Genomic DNA, 27,812 nt, shown 5'->3' on the forward strand with positions numbered 1-27,812 from the left:
CATTATAAAATTTTTATTACTTTTTTTTATTTAAGGAGGAAAAAAACCAGAAAAAGGCTACAAGTTACAGAATTTCAGAAAAAATAAACAGTAGGAAATCACATAGATTACATATTGTTATCTTAGAAAAAGTTGTTCAGGGGCTGGGGATTTAGCTCAGCGGCATAAGCACCTGCCTTGCAAGCAGGCAGTCATGAGTTCGATCCCTGGTATCAATAAAAACGAAAAAGACAAAAAAAAAAAAAAAAGAGAAAAGAAAGAAAAAGTTGTTCAAGTTACAAAATTAAAGCATATCAGGTGGACTTTCAAACAGTGAGACTGAAAACAGTTTTATTCAATGATCCAACAAAACTCAGTAATATAGTTATCTATCTTATACACTTAAATATATATGCAGTTATATTCTTTAGAGCACTTTCTTTTCCTTTCTTTTGTACAATGACAATTACACATTTTGGGTTTTATTACTCCCACAGTTCTTATTAATTTTTTCCGAAGAGAGTAAAACCAAATGTGACATAACAGAACAGAGTCAGTCAAATCAAAAAGATGGGCATAATAGTTAATGTAAAAACAGAACACAAGGTGATCAACAATGGTTACCATACTGCCTCCTCTTGCTATCTTAAAAAGAATTGCCTATATCATCAGTTATAATAAAACTGAACAAAACAGTAAAGAATAAAACCAAAACACTGGAGACATTAGAGGACTTCAAAAGAAGATAAATGTCAACCAGAATGGGCATCATAATGAATCTTTTTGTCTTCACAGTCTTGCCTATAATTTTGAACTTGGTACTATCAAGCAAAGCAGAATAGAGGAAAATCAGTCAAAGCAAGATGGTGAAGGCTATACAGGGTTTTAAATCAAGTTAATAGGAAATCAAAGTAGGTTACTATAATGTATCCCACTATTTTTTATTTATTTTTCCCTTAATTAAAAAGATTTTTAAAAAAAGTAAATAATTTTTAAAAAGGAGATTTAGATAAAAGAGGGCATAACAACAAAACAGCGCAGGTCAAAGCATAACCATTTAAGCAAAGTAGTGTTTCACCACAAGACATCCTGACATAAAACTAGTTACCATAGTGTCTCTTTCCTTGAACTCTTTTGAGTATAACTTTGTATACTGTAGCATCAAACACATCATGACAATGTAAAACCATTCAAGAGAATGACAGTATTACAGGGTATTTAGAACCAACTATCAGAAAATGAACAACAGTTTCTGTATAATCTCCTTGTCTATAAAATTTTTGCTTATATTATCACATATAATAAAATCCAGTAAGATACAACCTGTTAAGACTGATGGAGACAGAAGAATAAAAGCTTGATGGGACTTCAAAGCAAGATGATACTAAATCAGCACTAGCTATTATGATGTCTTGTTTTCTCCAAAATAGCTATTCCTACCATCCAATCTTCTCTGCCTCATTTCTGTTGAGCTCTTTTTCTGTCGTTTGTTGTCAGTTTGTCTTCTTCATTTTACTTTCTGCTCCATTCATTGTGGCCTCTCTGCCACTGTTTCTGAAGTCTGGGTTTTTTCCTTTTATAGAATATCCTGCAGTATTCTCTATAGAGTTGAACTGGTGGTTGCACATTCCCCTAGTTCCTCTTTATCCTGGAAGCACCTTGTTTTTCCATCAATTTCTAGGGACAGTTGTGCAGGATATATCAATCTTGGCTGGAGGTTGTTATTTTTCAAAGCCTGAATTATTTCCCCCCATGCTCTTTGTGAGTTGATGGTTTGTGCCGAGAAGTCTGCTGTAATTCAGAAGGGTGTTTCCTTGTAAGTGATCTGTTTCTTGTCTCTGATGGCTTTTAGTATTCTGTTCTTATATTGGATTTCTGGAATTTTGATTATTATATGCCTGGGTGTAGCTCTGTTTGGGTTGTAGGTGGCTGGGGTCCTGTATGCCTCATACATCTGAGTCTTTACCTTTTGCTAAATTAGGGAAATTCTCTTGGATTATTTCTGTGAATAGCTTTTGTAGTCCATTTGTTTGGGTCCCTACTTCTTCTTTTACATTCTTAAGTTATAGATCTTCTTATCATCTTCTAGCCTTTGTATTATTGCTGTTCGTTTTATTTTTAAGAAGTTTTTCATTTCATGCTCCCAAATTACAAATCTGCCCTCCAATTCAGATAATCTATCCTTAGTTTCTTTCAAGCTGTTATGCCAGTTTTCGATAGAGTTTTTATAGTTTCCTGGTAATCTCTTTGAACCTGCTTTACGTATTCTATGTTTTCTCTATTTTCTCCATCAAACAATTCTCCCCTTTTTTCTGTTCTTCCACTCCACCACCTGTTTTTTCTTGGGTGGTGCTTAGCATTTCTCTAACTATTCTACTTATATCTTGCTTCATTTCGTTAAATGCTTCATTTTTAAACTCACCTATGAGGCTCTGGAGATATCGCTTTATGTCTATTGGTGCCGTGTCTGATATTGCATGTTTTCTGTCTTCCTTTGCGTTTCCCTTTCCTGGATCAGGGTTCTCAGGATTGGGGCCTGAGGACCCTTTCTTATTGCTTCCTCTTCCCATACTTTTTGTTCCTTCCATACAAGTGAATGTCGGAGGTCCAATTTTTTTCTCTTTTTCGGTTACGGTTTGTTTGAATTGCACCAGCTAGGCATTCCCGCCCACTGTAGTGTACTAGGGAGACACAGACCTGGGCAGCCTCTGCTGGGCCCGCCCCTCCAGGTCAACCTACTGAAGGCTTTACCGCTAGAGTGCACCTCCAGGTGCTGGGACCTGGTTTGGGCTAGCCTACTGGGTCTTAGTCAGTGGTGTCACACAGGCCAGGCACTCCCCACCAATCCCACTTGAGAGGGGAATATGCCACTAATGTCACTGCAGCTTCCTGTTCCAGCAAGTTTGCCCGGTCCCAGTACGTCCTTTGCTGGAGCCTCCTACTCTATGAAAGGGTTCCCGTTCCCCTCACTCACCGCAAGTCGATGTAGGGCTCCCTGCCAGTCCCGCTCTCAACTCTGTTCACATATTCCCGCTCTCAGAGCTTTCACGCGTCTCTCTCTCTCTGCCAGCAGATTTGGACGCAGCAGAGGCAACAGGAAATTCAAATCGTGGCTTCCAGTGGCTCGGGTTCTAGCTTCTGCACTGAGATTTTATCTGTTCCTGTTATAGCACCAGGATTGGATTTCCAGTTGGTTTCTGTTAGCTTAGTTCATTACTGGGTCGGCAGGGTGTATCTCCCCTTGCTTAGGACTCCTCATACCGCACCATTCCTGGATTTTAAGCGGGGTATCTCAGAGAGCCTCTGTAGCTGCTGCTATCTATCCACCATGTTCTTCCGGAAGTGGCATAATAAAATTTTAAGTTAAGTTTCAGTTTATTTCCCAACATAAGCTTATTCTCAGGTGTTAAATGAAAATCACAGCATGCCAAAATTACTTCCATTAACCTATATTAATTTAATTTACTAAGTTAAATCTACAAATATAATTTACAAATTCACTTAAACAACTTAAAGATTGCTTTAATTTCCAGGCTCATTCACAGATTTTAGATTAGAAAACTGTTTGGAGAAAGAATCAATATAAACAAAAAGTGAAGGCTGATATGATATGGAAGACAGCAAAGAAGCTCCAAGAAAAAAGCCCTCAAGTAAAAAATGATTATGTATTGAGCTGGCAAGAATTATTAGTAAAAATGACAGCAGCTGCCCCCTCCTCATCTCCAAGATTTAGTTTTTCATGATTTCTATCCCCCAGAATCAACTATAGTCCAAAAATATTAAATGAAAGATTCCAATAGTAGAAACTTGATGAGTTTCAAAATTGTAAAACATTCTGAGTAGCATGATGATCTGGTGCCATCCCACACAATTTCACTAAAGAAGTGAATCATCCCTTTGTTCAGTGTATCCATTCTGTAAACACTACCTGCACATTAGTCACTTATTAGACATCTCAGTTACCAGATAAAACGACATGGAACTACATCACTGCTATTTAAGTAACTCTTATTTTACTTAATAATGGTCCCACAATGCAAGGATAGTCATGCTAGCAACTCAGATATGACAAAAAACAGCCAGTGGTGCAATACTTCCCTTGGATAAAAAGGTAAAAAGCACATTAAGATACTGTGAAAGAAACCACATGTCAAGTAACTTTTATTAAAGTGACTTTTTCTTTTTCCCTTGCAGTTATTAAAACAGAACCTAGGGCCTCACAGAAAAGTTAGGCAAGTGCTCTATCACTGAGCTATACTTCCAAACCTAATTGTTCTATCTCAGCGATGGCAAACCTTTTAGAATTTTCATAATACAACAGCCTGCTAACACATGAATGCCACAAGTTCAAAAATATTGTTCTATCTTGATGTGTGTCATTAACCTCTTATAGTCCCTTGCTGATAAACTATTACAAGTACAAATGAACTGGAAAAATATATGTAGGGCCCAGTACTATTTTTGATCTGAAGTATCCACTTGTGGTGCAGCAACACGTCTGGAGGAATGGGAAAGTAGACCAGACACAGAACATACTGTTAATATACTGGAACATCTACAGGATTCTTAAGAGGCTTTGATAAAGAATAGACTTTGGATAATTTTGATAACTTGTGACATTTTATGTAGATTTCATCTACCTCATCCACTATGCAGTAGCCACCTATGTAAATAGAAAACTGAGATCCTAATGCAGCTTAGTAGAATTCACACAGGCAGCAGAAGCCTCTGCAAAAAAAGCTAAGGCACAAAATCTTTCCCCCCACTTCACTATTAGATTGAGACATTCAAAGATCTGACTGGATCACAAAGGTAAGAGAACAGTGACCTCACACAAATAACCAAAATGATACAAATCTCCCTTATAAGTAATCACTTTAAATGTAAATGACTTAAATTCTCCAAATAAAACATTAGCAAAACTAATTTTTTTATAAAAACAAACCACCAATATGGTATTTGTAAGACATTCATTACTGAAGCTAGACTGGGAGGTTAGATCCTCACCACTGCAGACTAGCTTTGTCGGGGGAGGGAGTACTGGTTAACTACAAGCACAAACAAAAATAGCTTCGAAAGGAAAACATGGAAGAAGATATATCATACAAAGTTATACAAGAGTCCAAGTACCACAAATACACTGGGTATCACTAACAAGACTTGACTACAAATTATTTACTGAGATTATGTAGAATATTCTGTCAAGTAAGCATGATAATATTAAACAACAGCAATCTTGGGTAGGTGTTATTCATAAATCACAGACCAGGTTATGTACTTTTTTACAATGTTATATAGCTAGGAAGTGGTGGATTTGAATCCAGATGACTCTAAAGTCTCAGTCACTTTAGCAATTAAAAACAAAACAAATCTGGGGTTCAAGGGCCTGGCTGAGAAAAAAAAAAAAAAAAAAAATCACATAGTAAGGTAGAGCAGTGAGCAGCAGAGAAAGAACCTCTTCAAGATTTGGTGTCCAGACACTGGAATATAGCAACAAGAGGAAGAGGTGGGAGGTGAGTCTCCAGGACTCAAAAAGGATTTGAAGTGAGAATTAAATAAAGCTCACAGACAAAGCAGAAAGAGACTTCAACGAAGGCAGATAAGGTGGCAGGCGGCACTTTCTCCCTGAGCTCAGATGCATTGTGTAGGAGGGGTGGCTCAAAACTCCAGACACAGTGACTATGGACAACCCTAGAAGCTGCCATGGAAAAACACCAGTGGGACAGAGCACTAGATGCAACAGACTGCAAAGGCTGATGAGTTATTCAGGTTAGGACATCAGCAGGAGAGAGTGACTGGCCAGGAGCCATTTTGGGGAGGAGCTTAATAAGCTTGGAACTCTTAGGAACTACTGTCTCCATCTAGGAGCTCTCAATGTCAGGGTCTGGTTCAAGCCAGTAGGAGGCATAGGGATTGCTGGAGGCTGAAAGGGTCTGGTTCCAGCCTCATGGGCAGAAACCAGCCTGAACTTCAATGCAACTAAAGATGCAAGTTCACTGGATCCACTATCCTACCCTAAAACTAAAGCTAGCTTGCTGGTATTCATCAGCTGGGATCAGAACTCTGTATGACCATGTTGTTTGCCACTAACAGCAGAGACGCACATTGATACACATATTTTTTCTGTTTTCTTTGTTTCATGAAAAAAAATTTTTTCCCTGATTGTTCTTGCTTTTATGAGTGGGAACATGTTTTCTAGCTTTTTGTTGTTATTCTGTTGTTTTTATTTCTTTCTTCTCTTTCCCTATCTTCTTCACCACTTTCCCAAGTTTGGTTGATCTTCCTTTGTCCTCCAGCTTTGCTTTTAATCTTTTCCTTTACTTCTAATTTATCTCCCTAACACCTTTTAATTTTTCTACCTGAGGGTAAAAATAAGCATATTGTGGGCTTATTTACTGTATACAACTCTTTGGTTTGTTTCAGATTTTGTTATGTAACCACAAATCTAGTTCAGTTAAAGGTAGCAAATTAATAGGTGTATCAGTCTGTCATTTTCTATGCTATATTTGATGTTACTGTTACTGCTGATTGTACCACCTTAGCCAAAGTGACATAGCTGTTCCAACCAGTTGCTTTTCCTGCTATACCAAGATTGAGATTAAAGATCATAAAAAATATTATAGGTCAGTGTGAAACAAATAGGCAGGGCCAAGGACACAGGAACTTCTTATCCCCAATAAATTGAAGAGGTGTGGATCTTACAACAGACTCAAAAATCCAAAAGCCAGCTACACCCGAAAGACCCCTCTGAAAAGTAGTCATTTCCAAAGGGTTCTAAATACTAGCAATTAAAGCTACTGGGCATAGGCAATTTACAAGCATCAACTCAGGAGTTAAACTAAAAAAAAAGATAAGATAAAGATACTTAAACAAGATGCATCACAAAATTCCAGCTCAACAAGGCAGGAGTGAGTGCCTCCTCACCTAGAAAGCTAGAAATATCCAAAACCACTCACCTGGACTTTCTGAAGCAGTAACAACAGAAGTAAAAAGCAGATGAATGATGTTCTAGAAAAACTCAAAGTACAAATAACTTCTCAAATAGCTACAGAGACCACAATGAGACATGCATAGTGAATCTAGCACAGACACAGATTTTTAAAAAAAGACCTTAGGAAAATGATAGAAACCAGGAATGCCCAACATAGGGAAGAAATGGATGAAACAGGTATCAAAAAGATATCCAGGAGATTAAAAATTCCGCTGAAAGTACATGAAGCAGAATGAGCCAATGTGAGAGAATATCAGATCTAGAAGACAAATTGTGACAGGACTCCAGAAGAAAGCAGAAGTAATTATTCCATTTGCAGACAATGTGGATTTCAAGCCAAAACTAATTAAGAGAAACAAAGAAGGTCACTACATCCTTGTAAAGGGAAAATCTAAAAGGAAGAAATAACAGTCATAAATATGTATGCAACAAATACCAGCACACCCAACTATATAAAACAAATATTAACAGACATGAAAAATCAAACACTAATACAATTGTAATCAGGGACTTCAATACATCACTATTATAAATAGACAGATCAACTAGACAAAAAAATTAACAATGAAACATTAGACCTGAACCAAGCTTAAACGAATGTACCGAGTAGATGTCTACAGTGTTCCACCCCACTATATCAGAATATTCAGCAGCACACATGACATTCTCTAAAATGGATCACTACTAGTTCATAGAACATGCTTAAGTAAGGAAAATGAAATTATCCCATGCATATTATCAGACTACAGTACAATGAAATTGGAAATAAACGGCAAAAGAAAACTTCATAAACACATGGAAATTAAATAACTCCCTCTTGAGCAACCAGTGAGTCAAAGATTAAATAAGGAATTAGACAGTATCTACAATTAAATAATGATGCCAATATAACACAACAGAAGTTATGGAGCAAAATGACGTCAGTTCTACAAGGGAAATTTATAGCAGTGAATACCCGCACATCAGGAAAACAGAGTGAGTGCAAATAAACAACTTAATGTTGAAACTGAAGCTTCTAGAGAAAGAGCAGGTCAAGCCCAAAGCTCATATAAGGAAGGCAATTACAAAGATCAGAGCAGAAATTAATACAATGGAGACTGAGAAAACAATACAGAGAATCAATAAATCAGAGTTGGTTCTTCAAAAGAAAGCCAAATCTTATCAAACGGGGGGGGGGTCTATGTAATTAGGAATGGAAAGAGGAAATCAATAGATTTTTCAGAATTCCAGAAGATCATCTATACCATACTTCAAGAAATTGTATTCTAATAAGATGGAAAATGCTGAAGAAATGGAAAGATTCCTAGATACATATGAATTACCAAAGCTGAATCAGGAAGATTGAAGAATCCTAAATAAACCAATTTCAACCAATGAAATTAAAGATGTAATAAAAAACCTGCCAACAAAAGCCCAGGCCTTGAAGAATTCACTGCTGAAATCTACAAGAAACTTTGAGAAGACCTAAGATCACCACATCTCGAACTCTTTAATGAAACTGAAAGGGTAGTAATACTCCCAAATTCATTCCTGAAAGCAAGCACTACCCTGATACCAAAACCAGAGAAAGATCTACTACTTTTCAGACTCTTTAATAAAATTCAAAGGGAAGGGTCAAGGATACAGCTCAGTAGTACAGCGCCTGCCTGTCAAGTGTGGGGTCCTGAGTCTGATCTCTGGTACCACACCAAAACAAAAACAAACAAACAAAAAAAAAAAAAAAACCCAAAGAAAGAAATACTTACCAAATCATTCCTGGAAGCAAGCATTACCCTGATATCATAAGGAGTGAAGGATCCATCCAAAAACGAGAAAACTACAAGCCAATCTCCCTAATGAGTTTTTACACAGATGCAAAAATTCTCAATAAGATACTAGCAAACAGAGTGTAACAAATCATCATGAAGGTTATATACCATGAACAAGTAGGATTCATCCCAGGGGATGCAGGGATGATTCAACTTACACAAATCAATAAATGGAATATATATACCGTATCAATAGAGCCAAGGAAAGAAATAAATGATCATCTCAGTAGATGCAGAAAAAGTATTTGATGAAATCTAACACTCATTCATGATAAAAGCCCTGCAGAACACTGGAATAGATGGTCTTTTCTCAATCTGCTAAAAGCCATCTATGAAAAAACCAACAGCCAACATAACAAATGGACAAAAACTGAAACCTTTCACTCTTAGCATCAGAAACAAGAGAAGGATGTCCACTGTCACTATTTTTATTAAACATATGTCTGGAAACATTAATGAGAGCAATCAGACAAGAGAAAGAAATAACAGGAGAAGAAAGGAAAAGTTAAATTATCATGATTTGAAGATTACAGGATATGCTACATAGAAGACCCCAAAAACTCCACTATAAGACTTCTAGGTTTGGGGCTGGGGATTTAGCTCAGCGGCATAAGCGCCTGCCTTGCAAGCAGGCAGTCGTGAGTTTGATCCCTGGTACCGATAAAAATGAAAAAGACCCAAAAAAAAAAAAAAAAAAAAAAAAGACTTCTAGGTTTAATAACCAAATTCAGTACTGGAGGTGGACACAGAGCCAACACTCAAAAATCAATAGCATTTCTATACACAAATAAACTCACTGAGAGAGAAATTAGAGAAACAACACTTTTCAGAACAGCATCCAAAAATGAAATACCTAATCATCAAATGAAGGAAGTAAAACATCTTTTACACTGAAGACTACTCTGAAAAAGGAGATGGAAGAGGACATCAAAAAATGAACATATAGCCCATTTTTGGGGGTGGAAAGAACCAATATCGTGAAAATGGCTATACTCCCTGTAAATTATTATACAGATGTAATGCAATCTCCAAAAAACAAGTTTTGGGGGTTTTCCACCCCCCCAATCAATACTAAAACTTAAATGGATATAATGGTACACTCCTGAAGTCCCTCATGAAGCTGAGACATAAAGACTACTTGAGGCCAGCAGTTTAGGACTCACCTGGTCAACAGAGAGACTGTCTCCAAAAATAGGGGGTTGGGGGACTTTAGCTTATTGTTCCTTTAAAGAAGCATATTCTATTAATGTATCACAAGTTTATAATTTTAATATATTACTGATTATACTTTAATGTATTTTTCTTGTAAACGTGGTATCGTTCACTGAGCATTTAATGGATACCTTGATAAAAGGGAGACAGGAAAACAAATGATTTGTTTGGTTATCTCTTACATCAGAGAGTTAAATTATTTGCCTTCTCCTTCCCTTTTACATTTGGCTGTTAAATAAAACTGAAACTCAAGTTCTCTATTATATGTCAGAGTTATTAGGTAGAGAAATATTATGGCTTTCCATCACTTGCTTCTAAGCACTTCCTAAAAATTTAGGGAAGACAATATATATATACATCATCTCATCAGGATTCTAACAATCCTGTAGCCCGGTAACAGTCCTGTCCATAAGAACTTCTGTAATGATGGAAATGTTTTGAATATGTGCTGTCCAATATGATAGCTATTAATTATGATGCAAAAAAACAATAAAATATTAATAGCAATATAGGGCAGGCATGGTGGCATATTATCTATAATTCCAGCACTCCGCACAGCAAGACCCTGTCTCAAAACAAAAAAAAAAAAACAAACAATATCTAACAATACTTCTTAAATGTCAGACTGTTCTAAGCATATTAACATATTAACTCATACACATATTAGCTCATGTACTGTTTACAAATAACTTTATGGGATAGCCTATTGTTAAATCAGATTTACAGATAAGCAAACAGGCACCAAGAAGTGACTTTCCAGAGGTCATATAGCTAAAAATCAAGCTCTCAGATACAGATCCAGGAAATCTGGTTTCCTTTATATACCTTTGTATCACACTCTTTTTATTACCTGATGTCCCCAAATACATATACAGAATGCTTTAGGAATAAGATTAGAAAAATTTCAGATAATTTTGTACTAAATATTAAATAAAAATTGTGCAGTATTATATAGTAGTTTCTTTGTGACCTATATATAACCCCTCAGTGAACATGTGATGGCAAAATTGTTTTACACACTGGGGGTTTTTCAAGTTTGTTTTTTTTTTTTCCCTCTCCTTACCTTTGCTTCAAGAGGAAAATGATCACTGACGTAAATGGGGAATGACATAGAATAGTGCTGTTTATCACGGATGCCTACTCACCTGTTACTTAAGGTTCACCAAGCCATAAATTTCAGTAATATGCTGGAAAATAAGACAAAGAACCTGTCCTCATGTGAGAATAATAATCACAAAATCATATACTGTGATAACTGCTATGGAGTTAGTACATAAGGTATTGTAATAGATAATAATAAAGTAAATACATCAGATAAGAAATCAGGAAAAGCATCTGTCAGGATGTGACTTTAAGGTGAGACATACACAGAACTTAAGCAAAAATGGTTCAAACGCAGGTTCTCGTATGCCAGAAGCTGAGAGGCAGCCATAATTACTGGAGCAGATATAATATAGGAAAAATGTACTGGTATCACATGAGATTTTTGGATTATACTTTGGATAATTAGGACTTTAAGTAGTTTTATTATAATTGTGATGCAAAATTATGGGAGAATTTTAAGCAAAAGAGTGTTTTAAAAGTACCTTTCTAGGGTCTGGGGATTTAGCTCAGCGGCATAAGTACCTGCCTTGCAGCAATCCCCGGTACCGATAAAAATGAAAAAGACAAAAAAAAAAAAAAAGCACCTTTCTAAGGGCTGAGGTATAGAGTGATTGCTTAGTATGTATGAGGTGCCATGTCAGATCCCAGCACTACCAAATAAACAAGCAAACAACCCCAACCAGATCCTTCTAGTTCACTGGTTCTCATCTGGTGAAGATTTTTGTGTCCCAATATTAATTTTAGTTGTCATAAGTTAGGATAATAGCGTGTGCTACCTACCATCAATGGATAGAGACCAGGGAGAATGCTAAATGTTTTATAAAGCACAGTCTCCCACAGCAAAGAATTAACTGCCCAAAATGAGAGTATTGCCAACATAGAAAACCCTGGCTTTAGCCATGTTTAGAAAAATATTGTAATAGGCAAAGGGAGTACAATGGAAAAGGGGAAGGGTTAAGTGTTACAGAATCCTGGTGACAGACATGGTACTTTTACCCTGGACCACTACTGCAATAGAAGTAGTAGTATAAAGTATTCTGATTCTGTATGAGTTTTGGAAATAGACAAGTGAAAACAAGGTGAGTCAAGGGTGCCTGTCTCCCTAGATTTCGGATTAACACTTAGTTAATAGTGGTGTGATCTTAAATGGGGCCTGAGATGACAGAAATAAAAGGTTCTGTTTTTTAATATCTACATTGACTGAATTGCTATTAAGAAACAATGTAATATAATCAGAAAAAATATATACCCCCTACAGCAACAGTCCTGTGCAGTCTGTAGTTGCTCACAGCAAACACTCACTGCTCTGAAATCTTTTATCTATTCTCATGTATTTGGCAGTTTCTTCTGCCTCCATTTACATTGGTTGGCTTGTGACAGGATGTTCTTCTGTATGTATTCCAGTAACAAGACATACGAAAGCGTCATGTACTTGCAGTTATTCCATAAATCACTTGTTGGTTTTCAAGAAAACATGGAACTGGAATTACAGTATTACTAGAAATAATGAATATTTAACTTGCTCTTTCACTTTCTGGGGGTTTTGTTTGCTTGCTTGCTTGCTTGCTTGCTTGACTGGATGGTAGACATTTTTGAGACAAAGTCTTATTATGTAGCCCAAGTTGGCCTCAAAATCATGGTGGTCCTCCTGCCTCAGCCTGAGTGCTGGGATTAGAAAGTAAACACCATCAGGCCCTGTTTGTATCCTTCAGTAAACAGTTACTTATCAAATTAAATTGTAGAGCAATTATTTTAAAGGATTCAACATGCATGCAATCAACAGTCCAACTAATATTTGGGCAAGCTAGGAAGAATTTAGAAAGAATCAGATTTTTTTTCATACACCTTCACTTTATTCATTCACTCATTCATTTGTTTGTTTTCAGACAGGGTATTACTACGTAGTTCAGGCAAGTCTTAAACTCACTAACTAGCCCAGTCTGGCCTCAAAATCATGGCAATCCTCCTGCCTCTGCCTCCTGAGAGCTGGATTACAGGCATGAACCACCAGGCCCAAGTACACCTCCACTTTAAACATGAACATACATATATAGGTTTTCCTGATTCCTGCCTATTAAATAATGATAGACTGATGCTTAGATTAAGATACATAATAAAGGCTCATTAAGAAATCTGGATGCTTCCTTAGTTGATTTAAAATACTGGAAAAAAAATCATTGGATTTACATAGAAATGCTGCAAAACATTTACATTTGCAATTATAATACTTTAAACTTTGACTGTTTCCATTTGGAATCTCCTTAGCTACCTTAAAAAAGGAGATTAGAATAGGAGCATTACATTTTCTAAAATAATAATAAATGATACATCTATTAAAGACCTATTCATATTTTTGCATATTGGTATTAACATGTCCACGACAGGATTGTATTTCTTACATCTTGCTGACAGGTGGCTTCTACTTTCAGTAGTACCTATTTATACCACCTGATGGGACTGTCCCAGGCTGCCCAATGGTTCAAGACAGCAAGAATGTGTTAGGCTTCCTGAGTTTTTTTGTTTGTTTTGTTTTTGTTTTGGTATTGGAAATCAAACTCAGGACCTTGTGCTTGCCAGGCAGGCACTTATGCCATTGCTATACCACAGGCCCACCTCCCCTCCCCTTTTAAAAATATAGACATTTGGCAGTCTCTTTTAAAACAGTACCAGGGAATCAAATCCATGGCCTCAGACATGCCAGGCAAGCAAGCCTCTCTGCTCTCCTCATTGAACCCAGGAAGTACAGAGTTATGCCCTTAGTCCTTTAAAATTTTTATTTTGAGACAAGGTCATGCTAAATTGGCCAAACTAGCCTCAAACTTCACCACTTTTTTTTGTTTGTTCCTGTCTTCTGAGTAGCTGGAATCTCAGGCACGTGCCATTACAGACCCTTTCTATTCTTCGGTCCTATGACTCCTTTTGCCTTTATTATTTAGCCTAGAATTCGTCTCAGAAATGTGTCCACTGTTTTCCATTTTTGTCTTTCATTGCATCCAACCAAAACCCAACTATAGTTTATCTTGTAGACTGGACCTACTAAAGTGCTCCCTAATTTCATTTTTATTACACACATTTTTGTGGTCCTAATGATGGAATGCCTGGCTCACAGTATAATTCTTAGCAACCCCTTATAATGGAACCTAATCATTAATTTCATCTCTTTCTCCCTATAAACAATTTTATAGCTTTTGATAAAGAATATAAAAAGAGAATGAGGTTTTCTAATAAGACTGTAATGTAAGATACTTCTTTGTTTATACACATAATGAGAATTATTTAATTCCTAATTAAACTATTGGTTCTCTTAGTACTTCCTTGAGTACTGCTTATAAATCTTTTATTTCCCTCTTTGAGCAAACTTCGAACATTTCTCTATTGCAGTCTGTCCTCATCTCGTTAACTGGTTTATTATTTATAAGACCTTCTTTTTCATAAGACTGCAAAATAACCATTAGTTTTCCTGGCAGCCACTTGGGCTTTCAAAGTTTTAATACAATGACCTTTTAGACAAATAACGTGTCTAAAGGAAGAACAACCAGATTTGGATATCAATGACGTGAATTTTAATCTAGATTAGTCTATTAGCAGCATGTCCTCTAGTAAATTTTTATCTCACTGCCTTAATTTACTGGGAATAAATATGTATACCCTCATAACGTCAAAGGATGTTGGCTAATAAATGAGTTACCATAATACAACAATGCTCTGTAAACTATAAAACATGAATCTGAGTGCTTTTCCCTTTAAGTGCACATTTACATATTTGTACATTTCTCAGCAGCATTCATATAGTTTGTAAAACAAACAAAATACAGGTTGAAGTTCTTAGAAGTATGCCAATAGGGCAAAAGAGCATCTCTAGGGAAGACTGCCAGTTAGTTCTTATGTATGACAGGAACTGATACACTATGTATCAAATTTGTTCTCAGAATTGACATGTTTAGAAATTAAATTATTTACATCTAGAAGAGATTTAGGCTGCAGGTGAATTCAAGTCCAAAGTATAAACTAGGGTGTCAAACTGATATACATTGAAAAATTAACTTTCAAATGAAACGGACTGCCTGTGCTGACCAGTCGGTACATTTTCCTTTTGTTAGACAATCTGTATTAGACACAAATTAAAATCTGAAGACTGCTAAATCAGAAATGAACTGAAAACAAGTGGATCATTTTATTTAACAGTATTATTGAACTGATAGCTTGATGAATCTATCTGTAATGTAGCAGATCTAGGTCAGATACTCTCCAGGGACAGTGTTAGAGACAAACTGCCAAATATAATTTGTTTGAACATTCCTCACTATTCAGTTAATGTGGTTTCAGCTTCACACAGTCAAGGACAAGATCTGTTTTCCAAGCCAGCTTTTCCACTCTTACATATTTAGAGAGGGACCGGTATTGTATAGTCTAGGCTGGCGTAAAACTTGGGATTCTCCTGCCTCAATCTCCAAAGGTACTTTCTTCAGCCACAGGTAACTTATTTTCTTAACTTTATTATAATTTAATTCTCGATGTTAAAAGAACCTTTTCTGTGTGTGCCATACATTGCCTCACTGTGGGTTTTTATTGTCAATGTAGAGAAAAAGATATTTTGTTTCTAGTTTATTCTTGCTTCTGGGTGCAGGAAAAATACAGATTTTTGCACTCAAGTCTAGATTTCAGTATCAGCTCTGCTGTGTATTTAGCGGATACTCTGGGGTAAATTAGTTTTTTGAAGTCCATCCATCCATTCATAATCCCAGAGGCACTTTGGTCTTATTTCCTGCCTCTTCCACTTTTTACTGAGATACAGTTTAGATCTCATTTTCAGTTTACAATTCAGTGATTTAGTCAATTTGGAAAACTGTACAATCATTAAACTACAATACATGATATGCCTTGCTTTTTTCCCAATTTCCTCCTTTCCCTTCAACCTTCCCTTTATAAACACATAAAATTTTTTTAATAATGCAAGTTTTCCAACATTCAAAGACAAAATAGCTTAGTGAATCCTCACACTCATAACGCAGCTTCAAAATTAAGTTTTCTAGTTTTCTTAGGGGGGTGGCAGTGCTTGGGATTGAAAAGAAAGCCTAGCCATGTTAAACATGTATTCTACTACTTAGCTATATCCCCAGTCCAGTCATTTCAGTTTTGTTTCATCTATACCCATGCTCACATCCTTCTCCACATTATTTGGAAGGATACTCTAGACATCTTGAAGATAAACATATTATCATCATCACATCTAAAGCTATAATTCTTTACTACGAATTTACTATTTCTGAAACATGAGGTCCAAAGAAAAATTTAAATATTTGTCTGTTTAAAAATTGAAACACTTTAAAAGAGGCTCCTGGAGTGGATATGTAGTTCAGTGGTACAGTGCTTGCCTGGGATGCATGACGAATTGGGTTTGAGCCTTAGCATTGCAGTGGAAGAAAAAACCTGAACAGTTGAAGTGCTTTTCTGTTTCTGGGGGGTTTTTTTGGAGCGGGACAGGGTTTGGTACCTGAAATTGAACTCAGGACCTTGTGCTTGCCAGACAGGTGCTGTGCCACTGAGCTAAACCCCCAGCCCTCCAAGTATTTTAAAAATTATTTTGAATTAGATATTGATAGATTACAGTTGCATAATATTGATGTACAAGGTAATATTGTACTCATATAAAATGAAGTGATTAAATCAAGATAATTAATCAGCTGTCTCAGATGTTTACTTTTTAGCAATGTTGAAATGTGCAGTACTCACTCACTCTATCTTAGGCTTTTGATTATAAAAACATGTCAGCTACTTTTTTAAAGAAATGTAAACGTTTCTTATTTTAGGCTCTATGCCTTTGCTGTCTTTCTCCAAAAATAAATCATAAAGTTTTGAGAATGCGGAGATTGTTGTCATGTTTTTGTTTGGTCCTTTTATATAATAAGTATCTGTGTTGACATGAGCTTAGGCTCTGTCACTTCTAATTTGAGTCCATTTTATTGTTGCCTTAGAAATTTGTTTTTAAAAAAATTTTTTTTTGTTGGGGCTGGAGAGTTAGCTCAGCAGCGTAAGCGCCTGCATTGTAAGCAGGCAGTTGTGAGTTCGAGCGCTGGTACCGATAAAAAGGAAAAAGACAGGGTCTCATTATGTAGTTGAGCTGGCCCTGAACTCACTATGTAGCCCAGGTTGGCATTAAACTCACAGGGATCCTCCTGCCTCAAGCCCTATAAAGTGCTGAGATTACAGGTATGAATTTTACTTTCTATACATAATCCCTATGATTAGGATATAGATCCCACTGGATAATCTGAGACCGCAGTCTAGTTTTTTTTGTCTTTTTCGGTACCAGGGATCGAACTCACGACTGCCTGCTTGCAAGGCAGGCGCTTATGCCGCTGAGCTAAATCCCCAGCCCCCATAGTCTAGTTTTTAAAACAAAATTTTTAAACAAAATATTTTTCCAGGCTTCAAATGTAGAAGTAATTTATCAGTACAAAAAAGCTTCTAAAACCAAGCTCAATAATTACATAACAAATCTCAGTTTTTACTTTAATTCTAGGACTGATCTATACAAACTACGTTTTTTTAGTTTAAGTTCATGTATGAAATTGGATATTATAGTATCTGTTCTCTATTTACTTATGATTGTCCATAGGCTAAAATGAGGTTAACAGCTAGGTATGATAGTGCTCTTTTAATAATCACAGCTACTCAGGAGGCTGAAGCAAAAAGATAAGAAGCTTAAACCCAACATGGCCAACTTATGGAGATCTATGTATAAAAAAGGGGCAGGATACTAGAAATATAGGTCAGTAGTACAGTGGTGTTGAGTATCCCCTAAAGTGCCCCCCAAATACATTCATAAAATGTTACATAGGAACACATAGGTTATTTTGGAGGTGGCAGGTATATTAATCAGCTTTCCTTTTGCTGAGACACAATTCCTGACATCCATGGGGGGGGAGGGGTATCCTTGAACTTGCTATGCAGTCCAGGCTGGCCTCTTAACTTGCAGCAATCTTCCTGTCTCAGTCTTCCAAGTGCTGAGATTACAGGCATGCGTTACCACACCTGGCCCCCAACAACCACAATTTGGCTCATGGTTTCAGTGGATTCAGTCTATGGCTGGCTGGCTCCAAAGCAGAAATACTGACAGAGGGGCATGGCAGAACAGAGACACTTCATTCATGGAGAAGCAAAGTAAGGAAATTTAGCTAAAATTTTTTAAATTGATTATGTACATGCCTAACTTGGACTTACAGGATACATACATGGTAAAGGCCATGTGTTAAATGAGTAGTTTTAGAACTTAAGTCACTGAGGTACAAATGACACCAATTTTGCCATTTATATCTACTACCTTTACTATCATTGCTCAACATTTTAAGTAACTTCCCTTGGACTTCATTTAAAAATGAAATTATTGTCACTTGCTAGTAACAGTAACTTAAGATTCAACTACAAAATTAACGTTTGGCCAGTATAGTCTCAGAAATTATTCTCTAGCCATCAATAGTATGCATTATCACTCATTAGAAAACAGATTTGAAAGACTTAACTCACAGTTTTGTATTTTCTAAGACAAAATAAGCTAACAGAAAAAAAAGATTGAACAAAGGAAAATACAGGCATTCACATGAAACAAGAACACCAGAGCAGAAGGCACATTTAAACTAGCCAAATGTGATTTCTTTACGTTATGTGTGTACCTCTATAAAGACTGATATTAATTTATACATACATTTTTAACTACAGAATTGTCTAACATGAATAAATTTTCCCTATTTGTCTTTCATATAAAGTTTTTGTTTTGTTTGTAAACTGATTCTTGCTAAATTGCACATGCTATGAAAAAATGGAAAAAGCTTTTGTAAGTGTAGAGAAAAAGGAGCACTGGAGGAAAGAGAAAGGAACCAAAAAAAAGATGTGCCATGTACATGTACACATCCCCTCATGATGAATGTAATCATTATGTATTGCAAACATGTAATAATAAAAAATAAAATAAATTGCCCAGACTGGCCTTAAACTTGTGGTCCTCCCTCAGCTCCCAAGTAGCTGAGAAATACACATACACCACCATCCCTAGATAAAAACAATTTAAAATTGTGAAATAAAGCACAAAGTACACCAAATGTAATGTATTGCTTAGATTGTACACTAAACACTGGCACTTTATCTGGATCAAGAACCAGAACCTTGTGAACCTTACCACAGAAACCTCCACTGTGTGCTCTTTGTATTACAGTATCTTGCTTTCTCTTCAAAGCATTATTCTGACTGCTGGGATGAAACCTAGGACCTCGTGCTTGCTAGGCAAATACTCTACCACTGAGTTACACCTCTAACCTAATAAAAATACTAGTATTTCCGTCTCCTTAGTCTCTATCTCTGAATGCTATGGTTTGGCTTTTTCTGGTTTTAAGCTTTATATAAATGAAATCACTTGCTTCCCCCCCTTTCCTATTTTTTTGTGAGCTCTGTCTGTGCTGTTACCTGTAGGTCACTTGTATTACTTTAGTATTCAGTTACGATAATGCTGCATTTATCATTTCACTTTGGTGGCCATTAGATTATTTTTAGTTTGGAGTCATTCAAATGATACTGCTAAGAACACTGCTCCCACCAGTACCAGGAAGTGAACCGGGTGCCTTCTGCATTCTAGAATAGTATATACCACTGAGCTCAGTCCCAATTCTTTAAAATTTTGTATTTTAAGTTAAGGTCTGGCTAAACTGTGAAGGCTAGCCTCAAAATTGTGATCCCATTTTCTCAATCTCCCAAAGAGCTGGAATTACAGGCATGTGCCACCACATGCAGCCATGTAGTTTCTACTACAGGTGGAGTTATTTTTGTTGACCCTACATCCAGGAGAATCTCCTAGTAACAGGCATGTCATCATTAGGAAATGCTAAGTTGTTTTCAAAGTGATTTTGTCAATTTTCTTCCATCAGCAGTATATCAAAGTTATCTTTCCTTCATGTTTTCTCCAGCATTTATTCAGTCTTTTTAAAAATAAGTTTTTAATCTATTTCTGATGATTTTGTGTTTTCCTTAAATAGTAAACAGGTTGATTACTTCAACTTTGACCATGTCCATATCCTGTTTTATGATATTATTCTTGTCACTCATTTTTAATTGGACTATGTATATTTTGAGTTACAAGATGGGGGGGGAGGAGTAGTGGGAATTGAACCTAGCACCTTCACAGTGGGCCACACCCTCAGCCCCCTTTTAAAATAATTTATTTTGAGATAAGGCCTAAATTGCCCAGTCTAGACTTGAACTTCTGATCCTCCAGCCTCATCTTCAAGAATGTAGGTATTATAGGTTGCAGCACTGCATCTAGCTGAACTCTATTCTGATTCATTAGTTTAATTAGGTTGTTAATATCTTCTTCCATCCTGTAGTTTACTTGTGGAATCTTTTTAAATGGTATCCCTTGGGGAAGGAAAATTCCTATATAGTTAAATTTATTGTTTTTCCCTTTATGATAATGCTGTTAGTGTTTTTCCAAAGATCTTCCCTTACTCAGAGGCCATGAAATTACTGACTTATATCATCTAGAAGTTTTAATTTACTTTTCTCTTTTAGATATACACTTAACCCAGAACTAATTTGTGTGTGTGCTTGCTTGTATAGTATTAAGTTTTACTACAAATGTCTCTAAGCTTTTTTGTTTTTTAAAATGGGCTTTCAGAAATTAGGATACTTTAATTAGGAACCTTAGAACAATTTTTTGTGTGCGGAAAAATTAAATTCCTGCTCTAATGTTCAGTATCTCCAATATTTATAAAAGCCTGAGATAATCCAAGATACTACAAAAATAATTGCTTTTGATGATGTCATTTCTCTTTTTGCTTTCAAAGAACACTAGAATTATTGTTTAGTAAAATAAAAGCATACTAAATGTGTCTATTTCACTAATATCAATTTGGTTGACTCAATAGTGATTTTTGGTATATGACATTTAATTGCATATATGGTTTTAATTTAGTCACTGAAATTGTTGCTTAAAATGATTTAAATGCTTTACTATTTTTTAATTTTTGTATTTTTTTTCTTTTTTGCAATCTTCATTTTGCATTGTTACTTCTGACCGGTGAATAGCTGGAGTCTGGAAGGAGCTGTGATCTGAATTAACATGAAAGTGAATAAAATTACCACACTGCAGTCTTACTGTAACAGATAAGACAAGTAAAGAGTGTTGAAATCCTGGTATTACAGAAAGGAAGTAAAATACAAGATAACATTAATTCAGCAGCATCACGTGAGAGAGAGAGACAGAAAACAGTGTATTTCAAAATTTTATGACTAGAGCCCTGGAATTAGAATGCTAGCAGAGTAGACAAGAATCAGGGTATAAAAAGGGAAAAGAAGTAACCTGGAAAAAGAAATAATAAAGCATTTTAATAGCTTAGTTCCTGGAAAACTGTTATAAATTTAATTTCAGGGCTATGAAAATTGTTTTTCAAAATAAGCATTTTTATAAAAATTTACACTGTAACTATGTTTGGGTAAGTTTTCTCAGTCTTAAAATCAGAACAGGAAGGAAAAAGAAGACCAGCAAATTCCAGGAGTATACAGGCAAACAACACTTCTGTATCATATCATGAATACATTCTATGATACTTATTGGGAGTCTCAAATCCTTCTTGACTAGGGTAAAATTTAATTAAACTGATAGAAATAATCACAATTCATCTATGTAAATAACAGCAGAACCATTCCTGTATCATAATTTTGTCTCCATTAGAGGTAGAAATAAAGTAAGTTTAGTAAAATATATATGCTTTAAATAATTGTCAAAGCTTCCATGATTTTCAACTATAGTTTATGTCTGAGGCAATAGGAGGGGGGAATTTAACACCTAACAATACTGTAACTGCCATATGGTAAGTAACGCAACTCTTTGTCTCACATTAGTGTTTGATAGTTTATACTGGTTTTCCACTACTAGCCTTTAACTGAGGTGAAATTCACATAATATACAATTAACCATTTTAAATTTACAGTTCAGTGACATTTAGTAGTTATGCTACTTACTGTACAAATATTATCTTTTGTTTCAAAATATTTTCATTACATCAAGAGAACATCCCATACCACACCCCATTCCCACTAAACTCTCAGTGTGCTAGCAACTGCTCGTCTTGCCTCTATGAATTTGCTTATGATAATTTTAGTTGCAAATGTTTAATGTATGTCTGGCTTTTTTTCCCTTAGCATATTTTCAGGATTTATCCAAGTTGTAAATTTAACAGTGTTCCATTCCTTTTCAGGGCTAAGTAATACTTCATCAGATGTATAGGCCATGTTTATTTATTAGTTTATCTGTTGATGAGCCTTTTAGCTGTTGTGAATGATGCTACCATAAACATTTGTTTTATGCAGCTTTTCCAGTTTTTTCTTAGTCTAGCTATCAAGTCTGCTAATTTGGGGGGGGGGCTTGAGGGGGGGAATCCAACTTCTGATTTTGTTGATTCTATTTTGTTTGATTCCTTATTTTATCTTTAGTTTAAATCTTTATTACTTCCTTTTGCTGTCAGCTTTAGTTTGCTATTTACTTTTGCTGTGGCTTTGGATTGAGTTCCCTCCCCCTACCCCTTCTGCCATCCCCTCTCCAACATCTGCTTCAGTCTGTTGCAAATTACATCCCAAAAACTAGCATACTTATAAAAGCTTCCAGAAGACTTTTTCACTGCTGTTTTTGGTGCTGAGGATGGAACCCAGGGCCTTTTCCTCCCCCAAGCAATTCTAACATACAACCATGGTCATAAAGACAAAGTTCACATTCTTCAGTTTGACAGACTAGGTACTCTGGTTACTGCTTCTAGGTCTGTATTTCAATTACAGGCACCTTCTGCTCCAAACATGCTCAAGTAGTACTCTCTAAAGAGGTAGGCTACAGTAGTAGCTCTTACTTCAGCCTGTACCAGAATTACCTAGTCTCTATCCGCAAAATTTCTGATTTAGTCAGCTTAGGGTGGGACCCAAAAATCTGTACAACTAACAAGTCTCCAGGTAATGCTAACACCACAGGTATAGGAGCCAGGTGTGAACCATAGAACTACATTACAAAACAGCTCTGTCCCTTTGTACAGCTGTTTCTTTGCCTTCAGTAACATGCCATCTTCATCATTCCACTCAACTAACTCATTTTTCTTATAAAATGTCTATAAGAATCCATCTCTTTCAGGGAGCATTTACTCATTTCAACAAACTATCTCAAGGTACTCGTTACTGTCAAACAGGACTATTGAAAAAGTATTGCAGAATATTCTTAATAGTACACCAATCAGCAGGGTAAATAACCTGCTGGCATACACAGGTTCTTTTGGAGGAATTAGAAAAGGAGTCTCCTTTGGGCAGGTAAATTAGAAATTTGGGAGAAAAGCAAATGGACAGTTTGTCAATCAAAATGAAATCTGGATTCCACTTGCCCTATCAGTCATGTATCTTTACACAGAGCACCATTTACAGATCTGTGGCAGAACTGGTACAGTATACCACTAAAGTACAAAGGAAGAAAATACTAAGAAACCAACCCTGGATGAGAGAAAAGTGGGAGACACCATAAACCTATCAGGAAAGGAACTCAGGAGAAAGAATTCTAGAGTTTTGAATCATGATGTGCCTTCCAGTCTGTCCTTCAAAAAGTCAAGAAGTTTGCTTTAACATCTTTATGATCACAATGCACACTTCATTGTAAATGTTCACTATGAATGGTTGATGAATTACCCAATGACTAAAATTACATGAAAAGACTATCTCTTTTTTATTGAGTAAACAAAACACACTCTGACACCAAAAATCATAAGTACTTTCTGAATATTAACACTGTATTTGATCTATATACTTATTGGAGAAAATTATTAATAATTCTAATAAACATATGGGAGATATAAAGGTAAAAATCACATTTGGTGTTGAAAACTAAAAACTTTCAAATAAAAAATAACTCCATTACTTCGTGCAGCATTGATTTCATGTTTATTTCAAAGAGACTAAATAATTTACAGGATTCTCAGAATGCAGGTAATTGCCTAGTGTGGTGGCACACACCTGTAACACCAGCACTTGGGAGGCTGAGGAAGGAGGATCACCATGAGTTCGAGGCAGACTGAGCTACATAGCAAGACCTATAGAGAAACTCAATTAACTGTAATTTCGTTCTCTGTAATTTATTTTTAAGGAAGAAAAGGGCAGTCATATACCGTATTTTATTTTAAAATTTATTCTAATATAATGCTAGAGAGCCTATGTCATGCATGCCACAGTGGACTGTTTGTATCATTGAAAGCTCTAAAAGGTTCCCCATCACTGCTCTAAGAAATATGTTAACTTAGAATGTTTTGCTCTTGGAAAAGGTTCATTCTTACTCATTTGTTTGCAGAAGTATACATGAAAATATTATTCATACTAATATTCACCAGGAATCTCGATAACCCATCAAAAGTTATTCATTATTGAGGAAGCACTGTCTTGACAGGATACACTACATTTTTTTTAAAAAAAAAAAGAGGCCCTAACTGTTGAATAAGCAGAAAACCTTTATCTCCCAACCAGGGTACTTCATCCTCTGATCATTCTCATTATAAATTTTATCTAATCTGAGCTCTACATGGTCAGTTAAATATTTGCCATTTGCAAAATAACCATCTAGGTTATATTTCGTTCATCTTTTAAGATCAAACACTAGCTTTTAAATCCCAGTGCAGCCCATGAAAGAAATAATCATGTTTCCATTTCACAGACAACAAAAGTTAAGTTTAGAAAGGTTAGTGAATTTGCCCAAGTTTACATAACTAGAAAGCGGTAGAATTAGAATTTGACAGAGTGTGATTACAGTGCTAGGAACTTCTTCAGTGAGTTTCTTAGCCATTTATCAGGTCTTCATCATATGACTATGGTCCCTTCGTCTGTGAACACATGGGCATTTTAATTATAACTAGTAATTCATAGTACAAAATCAGGCATTTTCTTCCACTAATTTAGGCTGCAACAATAAAATACAGCATAGCCTAAGATATTCTTTAAATTTTTATATCTTCCATTATATAGTAAGAATTTTGCATACTTACTATTTTGTATTATCTAGTAGAGAAAAGAAGAAGTCAATCTCTCAGTGCCCCAAATGAAAGGGGAAAAACTGTATACTAATATAGTCGGAAACAACTATTAGCTTCAGCTAAGACAGGGAAGAATGTGCCTTTTTTTTTTTTTTTTAAAGAAATGTACCTTCTTAAAGGAGAAGACAAGATCATATATATACATGACTATAAAACACCTTTTCTGCCTTTCTAACACTTGGAATTGTTTCAAACTATACCTGGATCTTTAAACTAAATCCACAATTAGGAAGAGTATTTTCCAGAAAGCCAAAAGTCCATACATATAATACCTACTAATGTTTCTTAATTAGAATACTTCTTTAAAAGACAACTAAAAAATTCTTCTGATTCACATTTGTTACTAACACACAAAAACAATGTATTGTTACACGTAAAGAGGGCCTAACAGAGAGGAACATCTCATCAAGTTGTTTTTTTCTCTTTTGGGGGAGGTCAGCTTTTTTTATTAAAAAGACAGAATGAAATCAAAAACAAATAGGAGAAAATAATAAAGATCAGAAAACAATCCCTTATCAAACTGTCAACATCATTTTTCATATAGATTAACATTTTGATTCTTACATTTCTGTAAAAATAAGACTCAGAATAGTCTAAACAACTTTGATAAAAGAACAAAATTAGAGCTCCAACCCTCCCCAACCCCATGACTTATCACAAAGTTACACTAATCATGACAAAATGGCACTGATATCAAGATAGATAAACCACCAAAGTACCAATATAAAATTCCAAAATAAATACCCACATAACAGACATTTGACTACTGGCAAAGATACAAAAACAAGTGGAGAAAGGACTGTATCCTCAATAAATATATGAAACACAACTGGACATCCACATACAAGAAACCCAAACCTTATAGCACATCAAAAATTTCTGAAAACATCCAAAAGTCAGCTCAAAGTGGCTCACAGTGGGTTAAAGTGAAGGCAAGTATGGCCTGAGGCGTTGCTTGGCTGAAGTCATTCTTTCTGGGACAAAATACATAATTTTTCCTTATCATACTAATGAAACAGTGTGATGTTTATGCATGTGTGTGACATTTATTTCACAATAAGTATGTTTTCAAAGTGCATCGATTTACCTATAAAAATGTCCAGTTTATTGCTCTTTATGGCTGAATAGTATTCCATTATATGGAAACCCACATATTTTTTTATCCAGTCCTCAGTCAATGGGCATTTAACTGTTTCTAAGATCTGGCTATTATAAATTGTGCTGCTATAAATATGAGTGCACACATATCGCTGTGGTATGATATTTTTAATTCTTTTGGGAAGATACTCTGAAGGGGAATAGCTGGGACCTCCAGTCTCCTCATATGTTTGTATCTGATGTTTGGAAAGTATCCTGAACCTATCTACTCTCACACACATTCATGTATTATTGTTTTATTACTTTGTGATTGTTTGGTTTTTAATCATTCTTGATATAATAGAAGCATTTAAAGAGCAGAACCTACATGTTTATCAATTTTGTATACCCGCTACCACAGAAGTACATCATGAAATACATTTGGTCTTTCCTAATCCTTGGAATCTTCAAAGTGCTATATCTTTTTATAATATTAATGAGATGACTACTAGTGGCTTGCCAGCCCCTGGCAGCTTTATGACTGGAGATAGTTACTGGAAAGACAAAGCATGAGGAGAAAATTAGAATTTTTCAGGTAAAATTTATCACAAGTGCCCAGTGATTTAATCAGCCATAAATAACAAAGCCTTCATAAAAGTCCAGGAGGAAAGAGCTGGGGTGCACTTCCAGACAGCTGAACATGTGAAGGCTCTCAGAGAGTGGCACACCCACTGGGCATGGAAGCCCTACACTCCTTCCCATGTGCTTTGCCCAATGCATCTCTTCATCCTTTGTTACTAATACAGCAAACAGTAAACATGTCTCCCTGAGTTCTATGAGCAAATTAATTAAACCCAAGGAAAGGGTGGTGGGAACCCTGATAAACATATAGCTACTAATCAGAAATGTAGAGAAAAAAAATCCCATGGGCTGCAATTGGCACTGTAAGTGGGAGACAGTAAGGATCAGACTGTTTCTCATTGGGTAAAGAGTATCAGAACTGCATCAGAGGATAACCAGTTGGTGTCTATCACAAAACTACTGATTGGCTGTCAATGAGGAAAAACAGTGGATGGGAAAGTAAAAAAGAATTATGATGTATTGCATACAGGTATTGACTCCCACAATGAATATAATCATTATGTATGGCAAACATGTACTAATATAAAGAAAAAGAAAAATACATACTTCTTGGTAACCTGAGGTCACAGAACTCATCTATGTTGATTGTTGATGAATAAAAGAATTTTTGAAACACTGGAATTTCCCCCTACATCCTCAAAAGTAGGTACTTATAAAAATATTTGTTAACATATTTTTATCTGTGCTGATCATGTTTGAGACAACATGAATGAATCTACAGGACAGTGTATAAAGGAAAATAAGCCAACCACAGAAAGATAAATATTGGTGGAATATCAAACTTCAAACTCATGGAAGCAAAGAAGATAGTTAATAGTAAGCAGTTACCAGGTAGGCTGTGTGATAGAGTTGGAGACTGAAGAGACACTGGTCAAAAGATACACAATCTCAGAAAGGGTTGGT

The 27,812-nt window shown here is 35.8% G+C and overlaps 1 protein-coding gene across 6 annotated transcripts in view; it reads right to left on the reverse strand.

The window, feature by feature from the left end:
* Positions 1-27,812, reverse strand: part of Stag1 (STAG1 cohesin complex component) — a 426,216-nt gene that overhangs the window by 371,387 nt on the left and 27,017 nt on the right. The gene's annotated exons all lie outside the window — the stretch shown is intronic.

Source organism: Cavia porcellus, unplaced genomic scaffold, assembly GCF_034190915.1.
Source record: "Cavia porcellus strain 051 isolate PalLab524CR breed Dunkin Hartley unplaced genomic scaffold, mCavPor4.1 scaffold_5, whole genome shotgun sequence".
Classification (NCBI taxonomy): Eukaryota; Metazoa; Chordata; class Mammalia; order Rodentia; family Caviidae; genus Cavia; species Cavia porcellus.